This window comes from Macrotis lagotis, chromosome 1 (genome assembly GCF_037893015.1).
Source record: "Macrotis lagotis isolate mMagLag1 chromosome 1, bilby.v1.9.chrom.fasta, whole genome shotgun sequence".
In the NCBI taxonomy this organism is placed as follows: domain Eukaryota; kingdom Metazoa; phylum Chordata; class Mammalia; order Peramelemorphia; family Peramelidae; genus Macrotis; species Macrotis lagotis.
Genome location: NC_133658.1, coordinates 645,847,920 through 645,872,975, shown reverse-complemented (window position 1 = coordinate 645,872,975; position 25,056 = coordinate 645,847,920). Strand labels below are relative to the sequence as shown.

The 25,056-nt window shown below is 36.7% G+C and overlaps 1 long non-coding RNA gene across 1 annotated transcript in view; it reads left to right on the top strand.

Annotated features, from left to right (window-relative positions):
* Window positions 1–24,015, top strand: part of LOC141507544 (uncharacterized) — a 138,497-nt gene extending 114,482 nt beyond the window's left edge. Inside the window, exons 3-5 of the long non-coding RNA XR_012474179.1 lie at window positions 1,885–2,044; window positions 18,756–18,872; window positions 22,688–24,015. This is a non-coding gene — a long non-coding RNA (uncharacterized LOC141507544). The remainder of the gene's footprint in view (window positions 1–1,884; window positions 2,045–18,755; window positions 18,873–22,687) is intronic.
* Window positions 24,016–25,056: the final 1,041 nt, after the last annotated feature.

Genomic DNA, 25,056 nt, shown 5'->3' with positions numbered 1-25,056 from the left:
ATCAGTAGAGGGAGTCTACATACTAGGAATTTCTCACACCATAGTTACAAATCCAGATGTTTCTTAAAGAAGTTTTTTTTTAAAAAAAAACAAATAGACTGCAAGCTTCTTGAAGAAAATTACTTTATCTTTTTCTTATTACTCTTTATACTAATAGCACTATGACCAGTTTTACAATGCAACAAATATTTATTGCTCTGTAAAGAAAAATGAATAGTTCATAGATTATTCTTAAATATGAAGAAATATAAAATGCTAGAACACTAAACACTTTAGACCATTTTCCATAAGGGAAATTTAAGTTGCAAAAACAATGTCTCAACCTCAGGTTTTTCAACTCTAACACCTGACAGTTATTTGTTCTGTAAACCTTAAAGCACTATGTAAATACTGGCTGTTATTAATAATAAAATATGTAGAAATATATTTAAAAATCATTTATAATGAGCAAATATGGTTTTTACCAGGCAAAAGGATGGTTTTACATCTGGAAAATTACAATACATTATATTATATATATATATATATATATATATATATATAAATATATAAACAAAAAAGCTTTTTTAAAAACTCTATGGGCTTATATCAATAAATGTATTAAAAGCAATGAAATAAATTTTAGATTTACTCCTTTCCCTTTTCCTCTCCCCCCCGCCAACCTTAAAATGAATTGAGGCACATTTTGTAAAATGTATGTTTATAACAAACTAATATTTTAAATTTCCCTTATCTAACCTTTAACTCGAAAGAGAAAAGAACCATGAACTGGAATCAAGGATGTAAACGTTTGCAAAGAAGATGGTGTTGGTGTTCAATATAAATCAGTACCTGGACAACAACAAATCAAATAAGGCCATCTAGCGCTGGAGAGAAGAAGCACACTCTCCTATTAAATCCTCTGGGTAATCTGAGTTTAAAAACCAACAGAACTCAGCCCTGACACCTTCACAAATCACACAAAGCAGAGCTGCCTGCATCTGAAATTGCAGGATGAAAATAACCTCAGCATGCCCTTTTCTTTGTCTCTAACCCACTGAAGGTATTGAGTGCAACTTCAGGGAAAGCTCTGAAGTTTTCAAAGATCACTTTTTAGGTCACAGGTCTCCTGTGCCCTTTGCCTCTCACAGTGGCAAAATCTCTTCTTATTTAAGGTGTTTGATGCTTTCACATTTTCTCCAGCATCTCCTGATGTTGAAACGAACAGAATTTCTTTGATTCACGTATGAAATCAATACTGGACCCAACAGGATTCAGGGAAGCTAGGTGGCATGATGGACAAGGTGCTGGTCTAGAGTCAGAAAGACAAGTTCAAATCCATGCTCAGATACTATTTATGTGATTCTAGGAAAATCTGCTCCAGTTTCCTCAACTGTAAAGAGATGATAATAATCATAATACCCAATTCTCAGGGTTGAAAGAATCAAATTATACTTATACAGAGTAGCTACTTTGTATTTGTTTCCCTCCTCCTAACTTTCTGTTGACCTAAGTAAAGCAGTCATTTACACCTGTGGATTAACTATGTTTAATTGACACTCTACAAAGAGTTACCCTTTTGTTTTATCACTAATACTACAATCATGCATTTTCATTTAAGTGGAATGAAGGGCAAAGTTTCTCCTCATTGCTGACATTTAAGTGAGCTTTAAGCGGGGATATTCTGGTAAATATTTAACAACTAGCTCTCCAAAATATGAACTCATGAAATTCCTAAATTTAATCTGCATTATTTTCTCAAATCTAATGAACATAACAATAAATCAAGACCTCATTTATAGTTTGGGCAGATTTACAAGGTGTTATAGATTAAAATGAAATTTAAGAATCAACTCTCTTTCTAGGTCAGCAGCTCTAACACTCTTCTTTTTTTTTTTTTTTTAGGTTTTTGCAAGGCAAATGGGGTTAAGTGACTTGCCCAAGGCCACACAGTTAGGTAATCATTAAGTGTTTGAGACCGGATTTGAACCCAGGTACTCCTGACTCCAGGGCCCGTGCTTTATCCCCTACGCCACCTAGCTGCCCCAGCTCCAACACTCTTAAGGTTATTAAACAACTTGCTTTGTTTCATTTGATCCTGAAAAGACCCTATAAACTAGAGAATAATGGAATGACAATTCCTACTGATGAATAATCTAAATCTCGGAGAATTTAAATGAATTGCCCCAGGACACATAACTACTAAGTGTCAGACCAGATTTAAATCCAAGTTTCTCCTGAATAATGGTCCAGGTTTGTTCTTTTAAAGGGATTTTAGTCAGCTAGAGCAAAGGGAGAGGTTTGTGGTGATGTTGATGAAGGAGGGAGGTAGTACATCCATCAGGCTTATGTGGCAGATGCAGATGTTAACTTTGGTCAAGTGATTGAGGGGTCTGTGTCTCCCTCTGGAGAAATCTCTAAATTCCCCTTCTGAGGCTGCAGTTATTATTTGTCCATTGTTTTCAAAGAGGACCAGTGACATCATGGGGGTGATGACTTGTATGTGAATTGGAGTTATCGGCCTCTCTGAAGTCCAGTGTCACAAGTCTGGATAATTGGTAATGGTTGGAACTGGGATGCAGTGGATGACCAAGCCATAATAATATTTTGAGTCATATCACTTTCAACTTAATAGAAACAGACATCTCCTAATTTAAATTCTAACTTTAAGTGTAAAAAGTGTCTGAAGTAAATTAATACCATTTAAGTGGGCATGAATAGTGTCAACCTTCTTAAGAAAAGATTCACATTCATCTCATCTCCATCCATTTAAATCCTTCTCTTAGGTAAATTATAACAAATTGGATAAATCTTTACATACATCAACTAATTTCATCCATGGTTATTTTTAATATGAGAGAAATCAGAATTGATCTTAGATTTCACTTCATTGGGAAGTAAAGATGCTAACAGACAAAGAGAAGTTAGTATGCAGGAGCTTCCAGTGCATTCATTAAACTTGTTTGAGTTTAGGTTTTTATCTTGCATTCTGAACTCTGAAGCCCAAAAGATTTAACAGAAATTTCTGAAATCAACAGCAAATATCTGAGACTATATGGCCTTGTCACACTTGTATTTCCCTTAAGGGAGAAAAGAAATTATTTGCTGTCTGAATTCTTCCAGGCAATCATAAACTTGTGTGGGGCACTCTGCTTCTATTTTCCATTGCTTCACAGCACCAAGCTTTTCTTCAGGGAAAATACAGTGTAAAGCTGGGAACAATGATCTGCAGACTGACCTTTGCTATCTGACTGAACTAAAAAGATGTGCTAAGTTTAACATTAGAAGATGAACACCTAATTGACTCAAAGGTGTCATGGATGATTCAAAGACTTGTTTGGGCAAAGGAGTCTATGTCCAGTCTTCTAGGACTTGGAACTTTTGTTGCTCTAGCACAGATGTCTTCCATTTAGTTCCTTCTTTTCTGTCCTTTCCCAGGTTAACCCTATTCCTTTCTTTCTCATCTTTTGCCTCAGGACTTCTAGTTACATCTTAATTTTTGGATGCAACATTATTCTCATGACTATTTAGTAACTTTTCACACTGTAACCTTTATTTGACATTTTGAAATATATCCTGTTATACAGAACTGTAACTAGAACAGGATCATTTGGGTTTTGTCTTAGGGTTCTTAATTTAGAGGGTCCTAATAACAACAGAGTTTAGCACCTAACTAGAAAAAATTACTAGTTAAAACCGGAAGCTATCAAATGGTGAGCTTTTCTTCCTTCTTTGCTAATATTCTTCTATTTCTTCTCCCTTAGTTTATGAGGATTCTGAAAAAGCAGTGTGAGAATGGAAAATACATCTTCAGTAATAAAATTGTTGCTGTTCTCTTTTTGAATAGTTCCATGGTCCTTACAGACTGATTCTGATTTTAATTTCAAAAATGTGGGGTTTTTTTTCCATGATTTGGATTGAGATTATCATGATATGATTTGACTAATTTTAATTTTGGAGTGTCTTTCATTTTATTACTTTCCTCAAGCATACTGGAGATAGTTTTCCTGACTCTCTTGCAATTTAGGATTCTAACCTTAAAACTAATTCCAATCATTTCCAATCATCAACACAATGGAGAAAAACATAAGGACTGATTACTAATTTATAGGAAGTTCTATAGAAAGGACAACTATATCTCCAGGTTTTAAATTTCAGTCAAAGATTACTAAGTTGGTTGGTTCTTGTCCTTCCTTAAAGAAGACCAAAATGACATTACTATGTCAGAGATAAGTTAAAGTGTGGTTGGCTGTGGCTGCAGATGTTAACTTTGGTCGAGTGATTGAGGGGTCTGTGTCTCCCTCTGGAGAAATCTCTAAATTCCCCTTCTGAGGCTGCAGTTATTATTTGTCCATTGTTTTCAAAGAGGACCAGTGACATCATGGGGGGTGATGACTTGTATGTGAATTGGTAGGTGCTTAATATGGATTGAATTGTTTTGAATCCAGTTGAATCTTGAAGCATTCTTCTTCATTCTCCTTTCTATAAACAACTGTTATCCTTCTAATAACCTATTTTCTGAGCAAAAGAGAAAGGGGTTAATTTGTACTTATTTTTTCTCCCTTTCAGTTTATCTGAAAAACAAACAGAAACAAAATATAGTTATGTGGAAAGAACTCTGGACTATAATGAGATTTGTTACCTTGGGCAAATCAAACCTTTTTGTAGGCCTTCATTTTCTCATTTGTACAATGAAGGAAATTGAATTAGTTGATCTTTAAAAAAGAGCCATAGGAGGAAAGGTGTGCTTGCTATCAAGGAATAACCCTAAGGGCAGTTGTCAAACACGATCATGGAAGAAATAGTTTGAAAGAGCCATTGAAAATGTACAGAAAGGTATTGCAAGAGTATGTTAATATCTGGTGTGTACCCAATTAAAGTTAATGAAAAAAGACTTTTAGAAAAGAGTCTGGAAATAGCATATTAATAATTCTATACTTCCTTAGGCAGAGAGCTAAAATAAAAGATTCAAGTTATATATATATATATATAGCATCAAAGTTAAGGAGTCTAAAAATTCAAAGAACAAAACAAACAATCAAAACCTTTTAATATAATGACATGAAAAGTAGATATTCTAGGTGAAACAGAACATCTGAAGAAGGAGGTGAAAAATTTCTGATCATAAGACATCCAACACAATGACAATGCAAGCTAGAGGACATGAAAAACAAAAAAGGTTGCAGAAACTAATACATGATTGTTGTGTTGAAAGCTGTATCAAAGGAAGTGACTAACATTTTGAAAATGGAAAGTGGCAGAACCAGACAAAATTCCTATTTATTGATTCCAGCACTTCACAGAGCTGATTAAGCAAGGTACATTATAATCCAGATCCTATGTTTCTTAAAATATCTATTACCAAAGGACAATGACACCAGTGATTCTACCAAATAAAATTCAATTCCAAGCTTTATATACTTTATTTAAGACTCTCATTGCTTGTATTACTGAAAAAAAGATAAATACAAGAAAACATATTAACTAAGGAGAAATAATAGTGTGTCAAATTTTTTAAAGACTATAATGGTCCATAAGAACTTAACATTATTTAGCTTTTAAAAATTGGGATGGCATGCTAAATGATGATCTCAACAATTTCAGAAAAACATGGAAAGATGCATGAAATAATGAAATAATGTTTTTAAGAGTATCTTTGAGTGACAAAGTTAATTTTGACTATTATAAATACCCAAATTAACTTTCAAAAGAAAAAAATGTTATCTGCATCCAGAGAAAGAAGTGATGAATATAAGTATATATATATATATATATATATATTGAATATTTTTACATATTTACACCTATATATTTGTGTCTTATGGTAGCCATCTCTAGGGAGAAAGGGAAAGGGGGAGGAAAGAAAAAAAGAAATTTATATGATAATTTTGTTGTATATTTGAAAGGATATTAGCAAGTTGTGCAAAGTAGATTTGCAGTTTCATATGCAATCCTTTTTTTATTGCAATATGTTATAGAAATGCTTGTTTTATTGCATAAATTAAAAAATAAAACAAAAAATAAAGCAAACCTTACTTGTAATAAGCCTACGCAGGTTGAGGTATATATCATCCTTGTTGTCCTACTAGAGTTGTACTTAAATGATTTCAGTGAACCTTCAGAGTATGAACTTATAACTTAACACTTTTGTTCAACTAGAGAGAGACATTATTTTATACACATTTATACACTTATTCCATAGTACATAGAGCACTGAATGCACTGTTCCAGTAGCTTTTCTATCCTGTTGTATGAATTCTCTTTAATATTGATTCTATTGCCAATAAGCCAGCCAGACACTGGAAAAACTACAGTTTATTTACTTAGAATTTGATACAGTTCTTCAGTAGATAATGGACATGTATATCTGTTTCAGTTTGGGAGTCTCATATTAAACACTCCTTAGGTGAGGCAAAGAGAAGATGTGCTCTTTGGTCAGGTATATTTGTTATAACAAACATTTATTATAAAAGAAGGAATGTATTCTTGTCACCATAGCTTTTCATAGCATATCAAAGAAAAACATCTGTTACTTGGCAGACAAGATATTTCTTTGAACTATCAAAGATATTCTTTGCAAACTAAAATCTTTTACGGCATTCAGAGACAGAGAGGAGACATTCAAAGAAGTCAACCTGGAATATGTGCTAAGTCAGCAACTAGGAAATGGCAAAATAGTTAGTTATGTCAAGTCCCAATAGGCCATTCTTAGCTCTCAAAAAATCTACTTTTGACAACCCATTCAAAAAAGATGAGAAGGCATATAATTACAATAACTACAATATGATACAATAGGAAAGATAAGAATAGGATTAATAATGTCCCACACTTGAAGATTGCTTATAGTAAGCCTACAGAGCTTACATGATTTTATTCAATAACTGAAAGTTATTTCATCAAATTGTATAATAGTCCATAGAATGTTTCACATAAAATGATAATAGCAAGATATTGATTTGTCCTAGGATTGATTCTATCTGATCTCCATTGAAAAAGGTATGAAGAAAGATATAAATATTAATATTAATAAAAATGACAAATGGTATAATCTAAAGGTCTTCTCTAGGTTATGTCCACATTAAGTTGACCACCAATTACTTGATAAAAAATAAAAATACAGTAACTGAAGTTATACTAATTTGTTTACAGAAATAGAGAACTCTGTGATAGATATTCAAGACCATGTCATTGCTACCTTAAAGAACCCAGAACAATGCAGGTAATGTAAGGAAGTGGTGGTGTTTGAAAAATGAAATAAAAATTTAAGTAAAACATTTTTACTAGCTATCATGTTGATTTCTCTTAATCTCCAAGCTACATGGAATTAAACATTTTCAAAAAATAGACATTTAGCAAAAGAAATCAAAACATTGTGAGAACAGGATGAGGTACATATTATCATCCCCATAGTATTATCTGATATTGGAGTTGTCCAGAAAATGCTTCCAGTGAGCCTATAAAACATGAAATTACATTTCCAGATTCTTATAGGCTCACTGAAAGCATTTCAGACCCACCATTTTAGTCACCTTCACAAAAGTTAGCAGAACAAAAAAAATAAAAAATAAGGATGATAGTGAATTAGATAATAAACATTATCTTCTGGCATTTACATAGTGTTTTAGGGTTGAGCAAATACTGTTTATAAGTCCCTTATTAAATTTATGAATTCATATCTCAACTTTCAAATTATTGGGACTCTTCTTCCAAGCATAAATTTTGGGCATCGTACTGAGAGAGGGGACATAATTCACTGTTTGGGTATTTAGATAGACATTGTAATTTAATTGGTAGAGGTTCTCAGTTATGTGTGAGAAATGTTTAATAACTGGCTCTCTTCCCCCATCCCCCCATATACCTTAGACACACTTTTAAATTTAATATGCATTATTAACATTTTCTTCATCACTGTCTTAAGTCTAGGTCAAACTATATAAATCAAGTACTGATTTGTATTGCTGATTGCAGAGGTATAAATGCTTATCCTAAAAATTTAACAGCTGGCTCTCAGGAGCATCAACACACCAATACTTCCTCCACCAATACATATCTACATAATTTTTAGCCCATATAATTTTTTGTTTTATCAAAAATTCTCCATAACATATCAATCCAAAGTGTGTGATGGCGGTCTTTAATGTTTAAGTTTCCTTGGATCAAGACAATTAAACAAACATTATTAAGCCCATACCATGTGGTGGCATTGTCCCATTTTTGTCTTTACCTAGTGTTTAAAACAATTCCTTGAACATGTGACTTTGGTTTCATGTTGTTTCCCTTATCTGTATAGCAAGACAGCTGCTTTTAAGTTAATAAGCCCAAAGGAGCTTTGATTAGCTCAGAGAGAAATATCCAAGTTCATTATAATGTGGTTCTCTTTGTTAAGGCATGCACCCTGGCTATTCAGTTCTTAGCAGGATTTACTAGTCTGAACAAGCTCAGGTGACAATCCCCACTACCAAAATGTCTCTATGCTTTAGCTCACTTGACTTGAAAGTGATCTTTTTTGATCCCTGGAAGTAGAAGGCTTCTAATTTATATAGGAGATTAAAGAACATATTGGACAAATATTAGAATATTAAATCTAATCTTCTCTCTCTCTCTCTCTCTCTCTCTCCCCCCTGTCTCTGTCTCTGTCTATCTTTGTCTCTGTCTCTGTCTCTCTGTCTCTGTCTCTCTCTGTCTCGCTCTCTCTCTCTCTCTCTCTCTTTCTCTCTCTGTCTCTCAACTTTGTTGCTCCCATTCTACTCTCTCAGGTACTTACCATGGCACCGATAGTTTCATTTATTTATATATGTTACAGCATAGCATTTTTGTACATAGAATAAAGTAAAAATGAAAATAATGAAAATAGATATAATGTTCCTTTGTGGAGAATCATCACCATCTCTTTCATCCAATATTCCTTAGAATTCCTTTCCAGATCTTAAGTGCAGGTGGAGAACTATCCTGGAGAGAGCACACAACCACACTTGTTTTAAAAAAAGAAGAAAATTCAATCAATCAACAGCAATAAGGAAATAATGCTACTGAGCTAAGTATAGGAGAGGTAAAACCCCCCCCAAACTCTTAAGGAGTTCACATTTCAGTGGGGAAGATGACACAGAAATAATTCTGTGCATACAAGATATAAAAAGAGCAGATGGAAAAAGGCAGAAAAAAGTAGAAATCTAAAAGGAATTGTGGTGAAGAGGAAAAATATTCTAGACATAGTGGCCAGCCATTGAAAGGCATAGAGTTTGGAGATTGAATGTTGTGTACAATGACAAGCAAGAAGAAAGGTACTGAGCACCATAAAGCTTGGAAGAGGACTAGAAAGATAGAAAGGGCTAAGTTTTTGAAGGATTTTAAAAGATTTTAAAAGGATTTTAAAAGATTTTAAAAGATTTTGTATTTGATACTGTTAAGTGATAGGGAGCCACTGAAGTTTCATTAAGTAGTAAGTGTATTTTACTGAAATCACTGGCAGCTGAGTGGAGGATGGTGCAGAGTGGGAAGAAATTCAAAGTGGGGAGACCCATCAGCAGGCTGTTGCAATATTCCAATGATAAGGGAATGGGATGAAAGCCTGGACCAGAGTGGTGGCTGTAAATGGAGGATGGTGATCCTCTTGACAATATTAGGGAAATTCATAAGAAGGGAGGGTTTGGGACAGAGGAATAACATTAATGAGTTCTGCTTTGGATCTGTTGAATTAGAGATTCCCAAGGGCTTGGTAGGGTGATGCAAGACAGGGAGCTAAGGAGAGTGAATAGTGATAAGTAGATCTGGAATCAGAGATAATAATTGAACCTATGAGAACTGATGAGATCAAGCAAGATAGTATAGGGGGAGAAGAGAAGAGCTCCCTAGAAAGAACCTTTGAGGACACCTAGTTAGTAGGCATGATCTAGATTAAGCAAGTTCAGTGAAGGAGACTGAAGAGTGAACATAAAGATAGGAGGAGAAGGGGCAACTAGGTGGCACAGTAGACAGAGCACCAGCCCTAGAGTCAGTCAAATTAGTCTTTGACACTTGATACTTAACTTAGCTGTGTGACCTTGGGCAAGTCACTTGACCCCATTGCCTTGAAAATATCAAAAAAAATCTAGAAAGGAAACAGTGTATAGGAGAAGAGATTGATTTATAGTGTCAAAGGCTACAAAGAGATCTAGAATGGCAAGGATAAAGATGAGGCCATTACTTTTGGCAGTTAAAAGATGTGACTTTAGAGAGAGCAAGCAAATGAAGAGGTTGTAAGTTAGATTAAAAAAGGTTTAGAACTAACTCCCCCCTACACTTTTCACTATGTTAAAAGGAAAGTAGCCACAAAGATGACTTTCCACTAGGTTTATGGATCAAGGGGAATGCAACCATAAAATTTCATTTCCTTATTGCTAAGAGATATCCTGATTATATTTCACTGATGTTCACTTATTACGTGTCTGTATACCTCAGTCTCAAGCCTTCATACTATCAAGAAGAGGGGAAAAATGGAGAAAAGATGACAGAATGCTCAGATTGTTGTTCAGTTGTGTCTGACTTTTTGTGACCTGTGGACTATAGCACTTCAATGCTGTCCACGGGGTATTCTTGGTAAAGATCCTGGAGTAGTTTGTCATTCCCTCCTCCTATGGATTAAGGTGAACAGAGATTAACTGATTTACTGGCTCAGGATCACACAGCTAGAAAGTATTTGAGTTTGGATTTGAATTCTGACTCCAGGGCCAGAGCTTTATCCACTGGGCCACCTGTCTGCCTCCAAAAGGACACTGTCAAGTGCTATCTGAACCAAATTAAACTATAATTGGGAAACATTTGGTAAAATCATATATATATATATATATATATATATATATATATAATCTATCTTTCTATCTATCTGTCTATCTGTCATCTATCCCAAAACAAAGATAATGTTGATTTGTGATTTTCTAAGTCAATATATGCCTGAAAATATCCTTATGTTCAGTTTGGTGGCACTCCTTTCTATTTGAATTTGACACCACTTCTGTAAAACATTCAGAAAAGACAGTACCTATTCTACCTTCCCTGATGTTATGGGTCAGAATAGTAGAATTGGGAAGTTTTGAGTTAAACTTAACTCTCTGTATATTATTGTCCTCATCTGCAAAATCAGGAGGTTGGACTTCATTTCCAGCTCTAAATAATTTATGATTTCATTGGTTGGTTGGCTTTTGTCCTTTATTATCAAAGAAGACCAAAATGATATCAACATGTTTGAGACACATTACAGTGTGTCTGACTAGGACTGATTGGACCAATATGAGCTTGGAATGCTCTGCCACAGGTCGGGCACAAATAGACACCTGGGGTACCTACTCTAAACTTTTGTATGTCATGTTTCCTTTGAGTTGCTTCAATTCTTCCCTGTCTGATGAGGGCACTGCCATGCTGGGCAATCCTGTGCCAGTGTGTCTCCCATGCTGTACAATCAATTTTAAAGTTTTTAAGAGAGACCTTCAGGATGTCTTGGTATCATTTCTTCTGATCTCCTTGTGAGCACTTGCCCTGTGTGAGTTCTCCATAAAATAGGTTTTTTGGCAAGCATACATCTGGCATTCTAAAATCATGTCCAATCTGTCATAATTGCACTCTCTGTAGTAATAATATTGGAATGGACCTCAGTGAAGTATGGGTGATGTCTTTTGATGTGTATGTAAATTGGATTTAAACGAAGTAGAATTTCATGAAGTTGCTCACCTCACTCTCTCTTCCAAAGTCATCATGATTCAGCATGGTAAGACAGATAATTGGTGATGGCTCCAGATGCAGTAGATGACCTTGGCATCTTTGATGTCTAGTCAAGCTCTAAGTGCTCCACAGCACCTGCCTCAATTGGTTTCATGGCCGTTGGAATGAATTGTTCTCATCCACTCATTCCACCAGTGGAAAACTTCCCATGGGGTAGACATCCCCACCAACTCACCAATGAGCTTGAGATTCCCTTGGTTACCCTCAACCTGGTTTAGCCCTCCTGCCAAAATGGTTTCCTAGTTTGTGGCTGCTAAGAATGCTGCAGCTTCTTGGAGCCCCAGGTGAGTTGGGTGACTCAGGTGGATATCAAAGGTGGAAAGCATCTCTGAAGAGGGCTCAGCAGCCCCCACACCAAGGTATTCATCTTTTTTTATGACTTAATGATCCTATGAACCTAAATTCAATGTGCTGCTTGTTAAAGTCTGTGACATTTGATGAATATTTCTCATCCACTTTGGTTTTTTAGGGCATAGAATTAGAACAAGCTAACAAGCTTGCATTGCTTTATGGAGAAACTGGACAAATGATTTTTGGAAGGGGTTCCCTCTGGGGCTGTAAGGGAGCTGGGAACATCATTCAGTCACTGGTACATAATATTTCATGGTCAGATGCAAAAGGCAAGCATAGCTCTATGCATGGCTCTAACTGAAGAGGTTTTGATGCATTTCTGGCCTTGATACAATTGACAAGAAGTCATCTATAAACAATAATGGTGATGAGAAATTCTTCTTTTGCTTATATTGTCAAAATATTTTGGAGATACCATTTTACAGAGCTAAGGCCCAGCAAGCAGTCTCTGTCCAAAGCTTGGCATAACAATAATCCTTTGCATCCTGGAATGATCTCAGCCTCTGGCAAAGTATGTTGCTTGGACCAGCACTAAGTGTTCACTGAGGATTTAGCTCCCTCTATTTCCCAGGGCCATCTATAACATGTTCACATTTCCTTTTCCTGTCACAGAATTCTGGTTCAGAGTGGCTATGACCCCGCCCCTACATTAAAAACATCATGGGGGGGGGCGGCTAGGTGGCGTAGTGGATAAAGCACAGGTCTTGGAGTCAGGAGTACCTGGGTTCAAATCCGGTCTCAGACACCTAATAATTACCTAGCTGTGTGGCCTTGGGCAAGCCACTTAACCCCATTTGCCTTGCAAAAAAAACCTAAAAAAAATCATGGTCCGACCCAGTATGTATATAAGACCTGTCTTAGGCCCAGCATGTTAAACCTTCCTTCTGGGGGCCAGGGGGTGCTTCCAACTATGGGCATCGTTTTCCTCACTCTGAAATTCATTAAACTTCCGTTGTGTCCTGATTCTCCTGTCTCTTGCCTGCTCTGTTTCAGCTCCAGTCACCCCCAGGTTAGAGGCCAGTTCTGGTCAAGCTGACAATACCTTGAGCAGGAGATCCTCCATGACACTATCATACACATTATATCTTTAACACCTTACTAGCATATTGTTGAACAAAGATGTTCTGGTTGTCATATCTATTATAGAGTCTTATATAATGACCTACATGTTCGGGCCTTCAAAGCTATATTTTGTTCTATCAACAAAAATACTTTAAGATCAATACAGATCAAAACAGGACTTTATATTCTCTACACATCTCAAGCACTTATTTGAGTGAAAAGATATGGTCTGCTGTAAAAAAACCTGAGAAAGCCAGTCTATTCCCTGCTCATGTGATCATTAAGGATGCCATTAGATTAAACAAAGGGAATCTTAATTGATGGATCTTATATCTTAGTGACAGTGGGTCAAAATGACCAAAACTTAAATGTGAACCCAGGCTAACTTTTTTGGGGGTCTGCTAGACATGCACTGTTAAAAATATATATTTTATGACTTTAAGATTCTGAATCAAGTAATAGGAGACAGTGCCTCTTAATCATTAGAGAGCTTTACCTGGACTAAGGAATACTCAGGTACAAATCCTTCCTCTGATACTTTCTAGCTGTGTGACCATGGACAAGTCATAGGGCCAGGGCAAAGAGAAAACTGATGATATGTACTTTCTGGGCTTTTTAATAGATTCTTTCTAGCAAAGGGAAATACTCTATGGAGATTCTATATGTTATACCACATAGATATTTTATGTTGTTGTCCAGTTGTTTCAGTTGTGTCTGACCCTTTGTGATTTCATTTGGGGTTTTCTTGGAGAGGTTTTGCCACCTCCTTTCCACCTCATTTTACAGATGAGGAAACTGAGGCAAACAGGGTTGAGTGACTTGGTCAGGGTCATACAGCTGGAGCTTGATGTTAGATTTGAACTCAGGTCTTCCTGATTCCAGGACCACTGTTCTACCTCACTGCCTTGTTTTATATTACTCACATCCTAATTTTAATTTTTTTTTTCCTCTCTCTCTTAGTTCATATTCAAAATTGGGTAGTAGCTGCTGGTCTTTCTCAGTGGTCTTTTTAATACATTTGTTGATCTGAGATAAAGAGACAAAAGTAGTCAATGATTCTTTACTTATTAATTTAAGGAGAGCTCTATAAATGTTAATTTCTGATTTATAGTTGGTACCTTGGCATCCTTTAGAAGCTTTAAAGTTTTTACTTAAATATAAGGGTTTTTAAAAAGCACAGAGTGATGATTCTGGATGTCTTGCTTGACTTGGAAGCTGAATTATAGTTTTTGGAATTCAGAAACAGCATATCATTGTAACTTCTATCACACCAGGGCAGATGATGGAAGTCCCCCGATCTTGTTTTATGGAGAAACTGGACAAATGATTTTTGGAAGGGGTTCCCTCTGGGGCTGTAAGGGAGCTGGGAACATCATTCAGTCACTGGTACATAACATTTCATGGTCAGATGCAAAAGGCAAGCAGTAAATTTCAACCCAAAGTCAGAAGCTGGTCACTTAGAGACCGAGGCTCACTGATGATATCTAGGGTGGCCTTGGGTCTGAGGAGTAGTCTTTAAACTCACAGCAATTACTGGTATCACATTGATTTCTGTCTTTATTTATGTTTGCTTTGACTTTTTTTTTTATTTTTGGTGAGAGCTTAGAGGGGCTTTCCAGAAGTTGGATGAGCCTATCAAAGCTTAAATGGGTCTTTCATTTGGCATATTTTTTCACATAAGGGAAGCCTCTTACCTTGACTCCCCAGAGGGGGAGGCAGGGGCAACAAGGGAAGGAAACAAGGGGCAGAGAAAGGATAGAACTGGGGGTGATTCCCAGAGAGGGTGTTCAAACTATGACTGGAGGAGGAAGTCTGTGATGATCTTGAGAGAGGCTGCCCCAGGACTTGGAGTTTTATACTTAGGTCATGCTACTTTCCAGATGCAGAGAATTATGCCCCCTGGATTCAGCCTCACTCCAAGCATTAGGACACCTGAAGAGAACTGATGTTCTATAGGGAGGGACAGGGTCTCAATTTAGCAAATTTGATTAGATTCACTCATCTGGCATCATAGACCCCTGGGTAGCATCTATTGGCTGGGGTAACAGAGGCTTCCAGCATGGTAGATCTCAGAAGAAGAAAAGGGTAGCAGGTAGGAGAAGCAAGCATGACTATGGCAAAGACAGTTGGTGGGAGAAAAATTAAGCTCAGAAAATGAGAGGGTTTTGTATACTATAGTAGCCTTTGAAATATAGATTTTTATCTTTTTAGATACTTAAGTGTTAGGAAGCAGTGGCTCATAATGGACAGAATGTGAACCTGGAATCAAGAAGACTTGGTTCAAATCCTGTCTCTGCTATTTCTTAAAAAGTCTCTAAAAAGATTGTAGTTGAATTATGATCTTGCCACACTGGGAGATCCCAAATGGATAAAATCACAGTTTTCTGCCACAGAAGTATGAATGGTCCATTTTCAAAGAACCATGGAATCACAAAATGAGATATTATTTGTAAAGTATTTTGCAAATCTTAAAATGTTAGACAAATGTTAGCTCTTGTTATAGAATCCCAGAGTTGAAAGAGTTCACTCAGGGCCCATCTAATTCAACCTGAACCTAAATGAAAATCTTCTTCAAAAGTGTCAAACTCAAAAAGAAATGGGAATTACTAATTCTTTTTTAAATTTCTTTTTATTTATTTAAGGCAATGGAGTTAAAGTGACTTGCCAAGGTCACACAGCTAGGCAATTATTAAGTGTCTGAGGCTGGATTTGAACTCAGGTCCTCCTGACTTCAAGGCTGGTGTTCTATTCACTGTGTCACCTAGCTGACCCTTCTTTTAGTTTTTTTTTATTTTTTATTTTTTTAAATTTATATTGTTACAGCAATCTTGTGAGAGCAATCATAACCCCCCCCCCCCCCAAATGAGAAACCTTAAGAATAGTGAGAGAGGAAAAAAAGTGTACATCAGTCTGTCACTGTCTCTGGGGTGAGTTGCCTTCCCCATCATAGCTACCAGAGAAGTTGCTTCAATATTCTTCCCACAGTTGCTATCACTAGCTGTATTTCCCCCTACTCTATTCCTCCCCACTCTCATCTATTCCATTCTCTCTCTCTCTCTCTTCTTTCATCCTGTCCCTGTTCATAAATGTGTTGTATCTGAGTACCCTCTCCCATGATCTTCTATACCCTATTAAGTTTATGTTATTTCCTCTCTGAGCCATTTTTGATGAGAATGAAGATTCACTCATTCCCCCTCACCTTCTCCCATTCCACTCCATTGTAAAAGCTTTTTCTTGACTCTTATGTGAAATATCTTAGCCCCTTCTTCCTCTCCTTTCTCTTCCTCCCAGTACTTTCCTTTATGGCTTATTGACTCCACCTTTTTAATATATGCTCTTTCTAACAGCTCTTATAAATGAGAAAGTGAATATGAGTTATCAGTATCTTTTTCCCATGCAGGAATACAAGCAGTTCAACATCATTAAGTTCCTCATAATTAGTCCTTCTTGTTCATCCTCTCTGGTTGGTTTCCTCTGAGTGCTGTACTTGGAGATTGAACTTTCTGTTCAGCTCTGGTCATTTCAATAGGAAAGTTTGAAAGTCCTCTGTTTCATTGAAAATCCATCTTTTCCCCTGAAAGAGAATGTTCAATTTTTCTGGGTAGTTGATTTTTGGTTGTAAACCAAAATCTTTTGCCTTCTGGAATATCACATTCCAAGCCCTATGAGCCCTTAATGTAGATGCTGCCAGATCCTGTGTAAGCCTGACTATAGAGCCATGGTAATTGAATTGCTTGTTTCTGGCAGCTTTTAGTATTTTCTCTTTGACTCGGGAGTTTCGGAATTTGGCTATAATATTCCTGGAAGTTTCTCTTTTGGGATCTCTTTCAGGAGGTGATTGGTTAATTCCCCCAATTTCTATTATACCTTCTGCTTCTAGGATCTCAGGGCAATTTTGCTGCATTATTTCTTGAAAAAATGAAGTCTACACTCTTTTCCTGGTCATGACTTTCAGGTAGCACAATAATTTTTTTATATTTATTTATTTATTATTTTTTGCAAGGCAATGGGGTTAAGTGGCTTGCCTAAGGCCACACAGTTAGATTATTATTAAGTATCTGAGGTCAGATTTGAAGTCAGGTACTTCCGACTCCAGGGCCGATGCTCTATCCACTGCGTCACTTAGCTGCCCCTAGCCCAATAATTTTTAAATTATCCCTCCTGGATCTGTTTTCAAGGTCAGTTGTTTTTCAATGAGATATCTCACATTTTCCTCTAATTTTTGGTTTTGTTTAGTAGTTTTATTTCTTCCTGAGTTCTCGCAAAAGTCACCAGCTTCCTTTAGTTACATTCTGCACTTGAAAGAGTTATTTTCTTCAGAGAGCTTTTTTAATCTCCTTTTCCAGCTGGCCAATTCTGCTTCTTAAGGCATCTTTTCATTTGCCTTTTATGTTGCTTTTTTTCCATTTGACCTAAACTGGTTTTTAAAATGTTATTTTCTTCAGTATTTTTCTTGTATTTCTTTCACCAAGCTGACTTGGTTTTCATGATTTATCTGCATTGTTTTCATTTCTCCTCCCAATTTTTCCTCTACCTCCCTTAATTGCTTTTTGAAGTCTTTTTTGAGCTCATCCATAGGCTGAGCCCATTTTCTATTTCTCTTGGAGGTTTTGGATACAGAAGCTTCAATTCTGTCATCATTTGAATAAGTATTTTGATCCTCCATGGGACCAAAATAATATTCTGTGGTTAGAGTCTTCTTTCTCTATTGTTTGCTCACTTCTTTAGCCTATGACTGATTTGCCACACTTCCAAGGCTTTGGGGTTTTTGGGACACCCCACAAGGACCTTAATTCCTCTAAGGTATTATGAGAGGCTCTGACTGCTCTCTTGCCTGTGTTCAGGCCCTCCCCTTTGCCCTAGTAGCTATGAGGAGTGTCCCTGCTTGGCTATGTGGGAGCCCAGACTGCAACCTGGATCTGAGTGTGGGCAAACAGCTGAGCCCTGCCCCAGGAAGAGCAGAGAGACCTCTGCAGTCTCCCCTGACCCTCTTACCATCTATGGACTGAGAGCTCTGGATGTGCTGGGTGGCTCTGCCAACTCCCGCTGCAGGTTCTTACTGCAGGGCTGCTCTGAGGCCAGAGCTCCACTCTGTACTCACTTTGGTGTAGCAGAGTTCTCTTGCCACCCCTTCCAGCTGTCCCTGACGATCCCTGGGCCAAGAGGTCTGGAAACCTTTCTCTCTGCCATGGACCTAGGTGCCCGCCCTGATGTGCTGCACTGTGGTGGCTTTTTCCAACCCCTGGTCTGGGTGGAACAGACCTTTCCTGTGGATCTTCTAAGTTGTCTTGGACTGGGAAATTGTATCACTCAGTCTTTCTGTGGGCTCTGTCCCTCTAAATTTGGCTAGAGTCATAATTTGACAACTTTTGGAGTTTTGGGGGGAAGGAGTTTCTGGGAATTCCTGCCTTCACGCCTCCATTTTGGCTATACCTGGAGTTGCTAATTCTTTAAAAAGTTCCTTGAGGGTCACATATTGACTTAGACAAGCACATGTTTTTGTATGTGTATACATATATAAATGCATATATACAAACATATTTTTAATGATATATCAATACATTAAAATCAGATAGGAATTACATTTTAATTTGTTTATTTTGTTTCAGGCCACACGCAGGAGTGTTGTAGGCTATTTATGGTTTTGGCTGCATGTGACAGTTCTGTTCTACAATGATCACTGAATTAACAAAGGCAAAAAGGAGGTTTCCTTCATTCTGCCACTGGTTAGTATACTAGAAGTAGGATATATGCAGATACTAAACTTGTTTTGCTGACTAACTCTTCCCTGATAACAGCTTAAATAAATTGTTTAACTTAATAAGTTAAGAAATTAATAATTAACAAGTTAATAGATATCTTAAATAGCTATCTCTTAAATAGTACTTAGAGGTTTGCAAATGATTTATACATATTATATTATACTCACAACTATCCTGGGAGCAAACATTTCTATATTTATATTTACATTTTACCATTTTACTTATGAGTTAATGGAGGTTGAAGGCAAATGACCTACCTGACACAGAGCTAGTAAATGTCAGTGGCAGGATTCAAACTCAGTTCTTCTCAGTTGCAACTTTTATTTTTTATTTATTACACCATCTAGCTGGCCTGATGGATCTCTATTATTAAGTATTTGTTAAGTATGCTGGACCACTGGCAGATCATTCACTTAGACAAAGTTGCTATTTTCCCGAAGTTCATGTGTAAGGGGTTTTATTTTCAACCTTTTCTAGAACCATTAGTGCTTATCAACATGTTTCGTATGCTGAGCTCACCTGACTCTGCTGCTGCTGCTGCCTCCCCCCCTGCTGCTGTTGTTGCTGCTACTTGCACAACCAGGGCAGAGCTCAAGGATGAATTGAACTTGAAAACATTTCTTCTTCTTCTTCTTCTTCTTCTTCTTCTTCTTCTTCTTCTTCTTATTATTATTATTATTATTATTATTATTTATTATTATTACTGTTGTGAAATACAGAAGAAAACGTAGTTGCTGAAGCCAGTGGTAGATAGCTGCCAGAAAGAACCAATATTGACTACCTGAGGAACAGGAACAATCTTTGTTTTGCCAGTTCTCTTTCTGACCAAAAGCTGATTCTGAGGAAAGAGTTTTTAAAACTTTATCAAAGGACCACAATACAGTATGATGCATTTACCTCCGGTGGCATATATTCATCTCACCACATCTGCCATCAGACTATTCTTGATTACATAGCTATGACCTCTTTTACAGGGTCTATGCCACACAGTCTGCCCTCTATTTGCAACCTTTTCAGGAGTTCAAAGCTATACCACATCACTTTAATTTTTATTTGAGACATTACATAAAGTATCTCTTTTGCTTCTTAAAAATCAGGAACTCCCTCTCTGTAATAAACAATCTTCCCTTCATTTTAGGCTTCTAAATGAGCATGAGCTCCTTCCAGCTTATAGTCATCATGGAGTTCTCACTCCTCACAGATGACATTGGTTATCCTTTCTAGTATCTTCCACCCTTCTCTTATCTCCCTGACTCATTGTTATAGTAAGAAAACTCTATGTTCCCCATTGCTACTTACTAACTCCCTCTACTATAGTCTCTGCAATCTCTTCTTTTATTATCCATCTAATTAAGAGCCTGTTGGCCATCCTTTCCTGACCCTTAGGGCATTCTCCCTCCCTTCTCAAAGAGTTTGATTCCTGGATTAAGGTCTTTCCTCCTCTACTTTTGCTTTCATTATAAGGAAATACAACAAATTTGTTGATCCTTCTAGTACCCTAAATTCCACATTCTTCAATATCCTCAACTCCCATGATCCACCATTCAACCTCAATTATATTCAGGGTTAGTCATACCTTTATTCATAGGCATTCTACTTCCAATTTCCTTTATCTGATCCTACTCTATCACTACACATTTCTACATCTTACTCCTCCAAACTTATTCTTTACCTTAACCATGATCTGAAATATCTCTATTTCACTGCTTTGAAAGACCATTACCCCTGCTCTGGTACACTCTCCTCCCATCCCAATTTTGATCTCTTAGTAGATTAGTTCTATTCCATACTATCTTCCACTCTTAAATCTCTCAAATCCTTTGATCTCTTGAACTGTTAGTAGTTCAAACCTTGCTGAACTCCAGCCCTGGAGTATTCCTACTATCTTCCTTCTCCACTTGTACTTATGTATTGCTGTACAGGGATTAGGAACTCTATAAATTTATTATCTAATCTCTACTGAGTCTCCACTGCAATAAAGGTTCAGAAATAATATCTTCCCCAATTAATTCTCTATTTTTCTACAAATATGTCTGTTCTAAAGCCTCCTTGCCTACCTTATCTGTACCATACAATTCACTCTCATCCTTTCATCTAAAGCCCTTACCTTCTACTTTTCTGAGAATCAAGACCATTCCCCAGAAGTTCTTATGTAGTTTTTCTTTTTCTCACATTCCCTTAAAGTTATCCCCAACTATTTCCTTCTCTAATCTCTGATGAAGAGGTGGCCCTTTTCTTTATCAAGAGCAGCCCAGTTATAGAATCTTGATTCCTCCTCCAGAAGATTACCTCCATGATTGTTCCAAGCTACCCCTTCTTCCCCACATAACACTCTTTCAATCTTTGCCTATTTGCTCTTTCCCTGCTGCCTACAAAACTGTCGAAGTTTCTCCTATCCTTTAAAAAAACCCTCAATTGATCCTACCATCTCTGCTGGCTATTACCTTCTAGTTCTGTTCCCTTTTCTCAAATTCTTCAAAAAAAATATTTATATCCAGTGCTTCCTCTTTTCTCCCTCTTCTATATCTTATACAATATCATTACTTAATTCAAAATATTCTCTTTAAAGTTACCAAATGATTTTTTTAATTGCCAAATTTAATTTTGCCAGTGCTTATTCTTCTTCAGCCTTTGCAGCATTTGATGCTGCTGTCTGCTCTCTCTCTTCCTGGATACTTTCCAAAATAGATTTTCATGACACTACTCTTTACTGGTTTTCCTTCTATGTAACTGCTCCTCTTCAGTCTTTGTTGTATCATTATTCATGCCACTTTTTTATTTACTGTGAATGTATTCCAAAGTTCTGTCCTGTGTCTTCTTTTCTCTCTATAATTTCTCCCTTGGTGACTTCATTATCTCTCCTAGGTTCAATTACTATTTCTTTTTTAAATTTTTAAATTTTTAAACTTTTCAATTATTATTTCTATAAAGATGACTCCCTGGATCCCTATATCCACCATAGTTGCTCTCCTCACCATGGAAACAGTACTAGCTAAGGAGTTAGAAGACCTGTGTTCAAATCTAAAGTGTCCCCAACCCACTGTTTATTGCTTGTGTGACTATGAATGAGTCACTTAACTTCCATGGTTCTCATTTTCTTCATCTAAAAATGAAGGGATCGGATTATATGGTCTCTGTTCTATATCTGCTTTCATATATGTCATAGTAGACATTTCAATTGGTATGATCTCAAACTTAATATGTTCAGAGAGAACTCATTGCCATCCCCATAAATTCACTTCTCTCCTGAATTTCTCCATTGCTGTCAAGGTCACTACTCTCAGTCATCCAGCTTTGAAACTTCTGTATCATTTGTGACTCCACATTTTCACTCACTTCACATATCCAATCTATTGATAAGACTGACTTATTTAACTGACGTTATTTCTGTCTCTACAGTATCTCTCCCAAATGTCTCTTCTCTCCCTCACAGAGATACTATCACAGTTCAGGTCCTTATCACTTTGACTTGGATTATTACAATAGCTTCTTAAGTGCCCTCCTTGCCTCTAGTCTCTCTTCATACTAATCTATTCTCTAGATATTTGTTACAATATTTCCCCCATAATATTGGGGGGGGGTGGAGATAGACTATGCATCCTAAACTCTGATGGCTCTCTCTTACTGCTAGGATCAAATATAAGTTCCTCTATCATTCAGAAACTTCACAACATGACTTCCTTTGTTATTTGTTGTTCAATAGAGTCTGACTCTATATGATCCCATTTGTAGTTTTTGTGGCAGAGATACTGGAATGATTTGCCATTTCTCTTTTCCAGATCATTGTACAGATGAGGAAACCAAGCAGAGTTATGTGATTTGCCCAGGATTACGTAGCTAATAAGCATCTGAGTCACAGGAGTTCCGTCAGCACCACATCACCCATAAGTAGAACCATTGATTACAGCAAATGGAGAAGTTATGAGTACTGTAGACAAGTTCACTTCCCCTGGCAGTGTCCTTTCCAAGGAGGTGCACATTGGCAATGAGGCTGACACATTACCAGAGCTACTTCAGTATTTGGAGACTCTGAAAGAAAGTATGGGAAGAAGAGGTATTGTATTAGACTGACTACAATTTGAAGGTCCACAGAGCCACTGCGCTGACTTCATTGCTATATGCCTATGAAACCTGGATAGTCTAGTAGCACCTTGTCAGGAAACTGAATTGCTTCCATTTGAATTGTTTTAGGAAGATTTTGAAGATCACCTGGCAGGAGAAGATACCAGACACTAAGGTCCTTTCTTGGCCTACACTGCCTAGCATTCCAACATTACTACGAAGAACACAATGATGATGGACTGGACATGTTGTTAGAATGCCAGATGTATGCTTGCAAAAAAAAAAAACCCAACTATTTTATGGAGAACTCGTACTCATAAGGGGATCAGAAGAAGAGATTCTGAGACACCTTGAAGGTCTCATTGAAGAATTTTAGAATTGCCTGTACAGCATGGGAGACACTGACACAGGACCACCCAGCATGGTGTACCCTCATCAGTGTGGGTGTGAACTCTTTGAGGAAGGCAGAATTGAAGCAGCTCAAAGGAAATGTGACATCTGTAAGTTTAGAGTACCTGTCCCAGGTGTTCACATGGACTATTTGTGCCCAACCTATGGTAGAGTATTCCAAGCTCTTATTGGTCTGATCAGCCACAGTGGGATATACTGTAATTTATCTCAAACATGGTGATGTCATTTTGGTCTTCTTTAAAAAAAAAAAACCAAGAACCAACCAATCAACCAATCTGAGTCAGATTGGAACTCACAAAGATGAGTCTTCCTGAGTTCAGGTCTGGCAGTTTATCTATTGCATTTCCTAGCTAACTACTTCATATTCTTATATGTTATTCCTCTCCATATAATCTATAATTCAGCGATATTTACTTACTGTCCCACAACCATGCTGTTTCATTTCCCATTACTATGTCTTTGCATTGTCTAGAATTCATTACCTCCTCACCTCTTTTGTCTTGTAACCCTTTTTTTTCAAGATTCAATTCAGGTGCCATCTACAAGAAGCCTTTACTTATCTCCCAGCTACCTATATCCTCCTTCCTCAAACTACCTTGTATTAATTATATATATATATATATATATATATGTACATATATATATATATTCTGAATCTGTTTATACTGTTCATGTTGTTTTTTCCAATAGAATGTAAACTCCTCTAGGTCAGAGCATGTTTTTTCACTTTATAACACCAGGGCTTAAGACAAAGAAGGCACATAATAAATCTTTGTTGACTGATTAATAAGTTCATTTGTACTGCTGCACAAGCAGTGGGAAGATGTAGTAGGTAGATAGGCAGGGAAAATAACTAGGAGTTGGGCTCTAGAATCTGTCCCCAACCCATCTGTACAACAATATTTATAGCAGCTATTTTTCTAGTATCAAAGAACAGAAAACTAGGAGTATCTCTCATTTTGTTGAACAATTTGTGGTATATGAATATAATGAAATATTGTTATGCTATAAGAAATGATAACAGAGACAAATTCAAAAAGACTTGGAAAGGACTTGCATAAAGTGGTGCTGGGCAGAACCAGAAGAACAGTATACACATTAATAGCAACATTGTGTGATGATCAACTATGGAGACTGCTCTTCTCAGCAGTACAATGAGCAGACAATTCCAAAGGACTTGTGGTACAAAATACCAACCTCATCCAGAAAAGGAACTATGCATTCTGAATGCAGGCCCAAAGCATATTATTTTCAGTTTTTAAATTTGGGTTTTTCTCCCATCTCATATTTTTTTCTCGTTTGTTCTGATTCTTCTTTCACAACTTGACTAACATGGAAATATATTTAACAAGTATAACTTTTGTTAGATTCTTCACTGTCAAAGGGAAGGGAGAAAAAATGTGAGATTCAAAATCTTACCAAAAAATGAATGTGGAAAAACTATCTTTGCATGTAGTTGGAAAAATAAATAAATTTATTTAAAAAAAAATAAAAACCTGGGCAGACTTGAATGGACTGATGCAGAATGAATAGAGCAGAATTAGGAAAATAATTTATATAATAATAACAATATTATAAAAACAAACAACTCTCAAAAGATTTAAGAACTCTGATTAATGTAATGACCAACTGTGGTTCCAAAGGATCAATTCTGAAGGATCCTGTCTATCTCTGT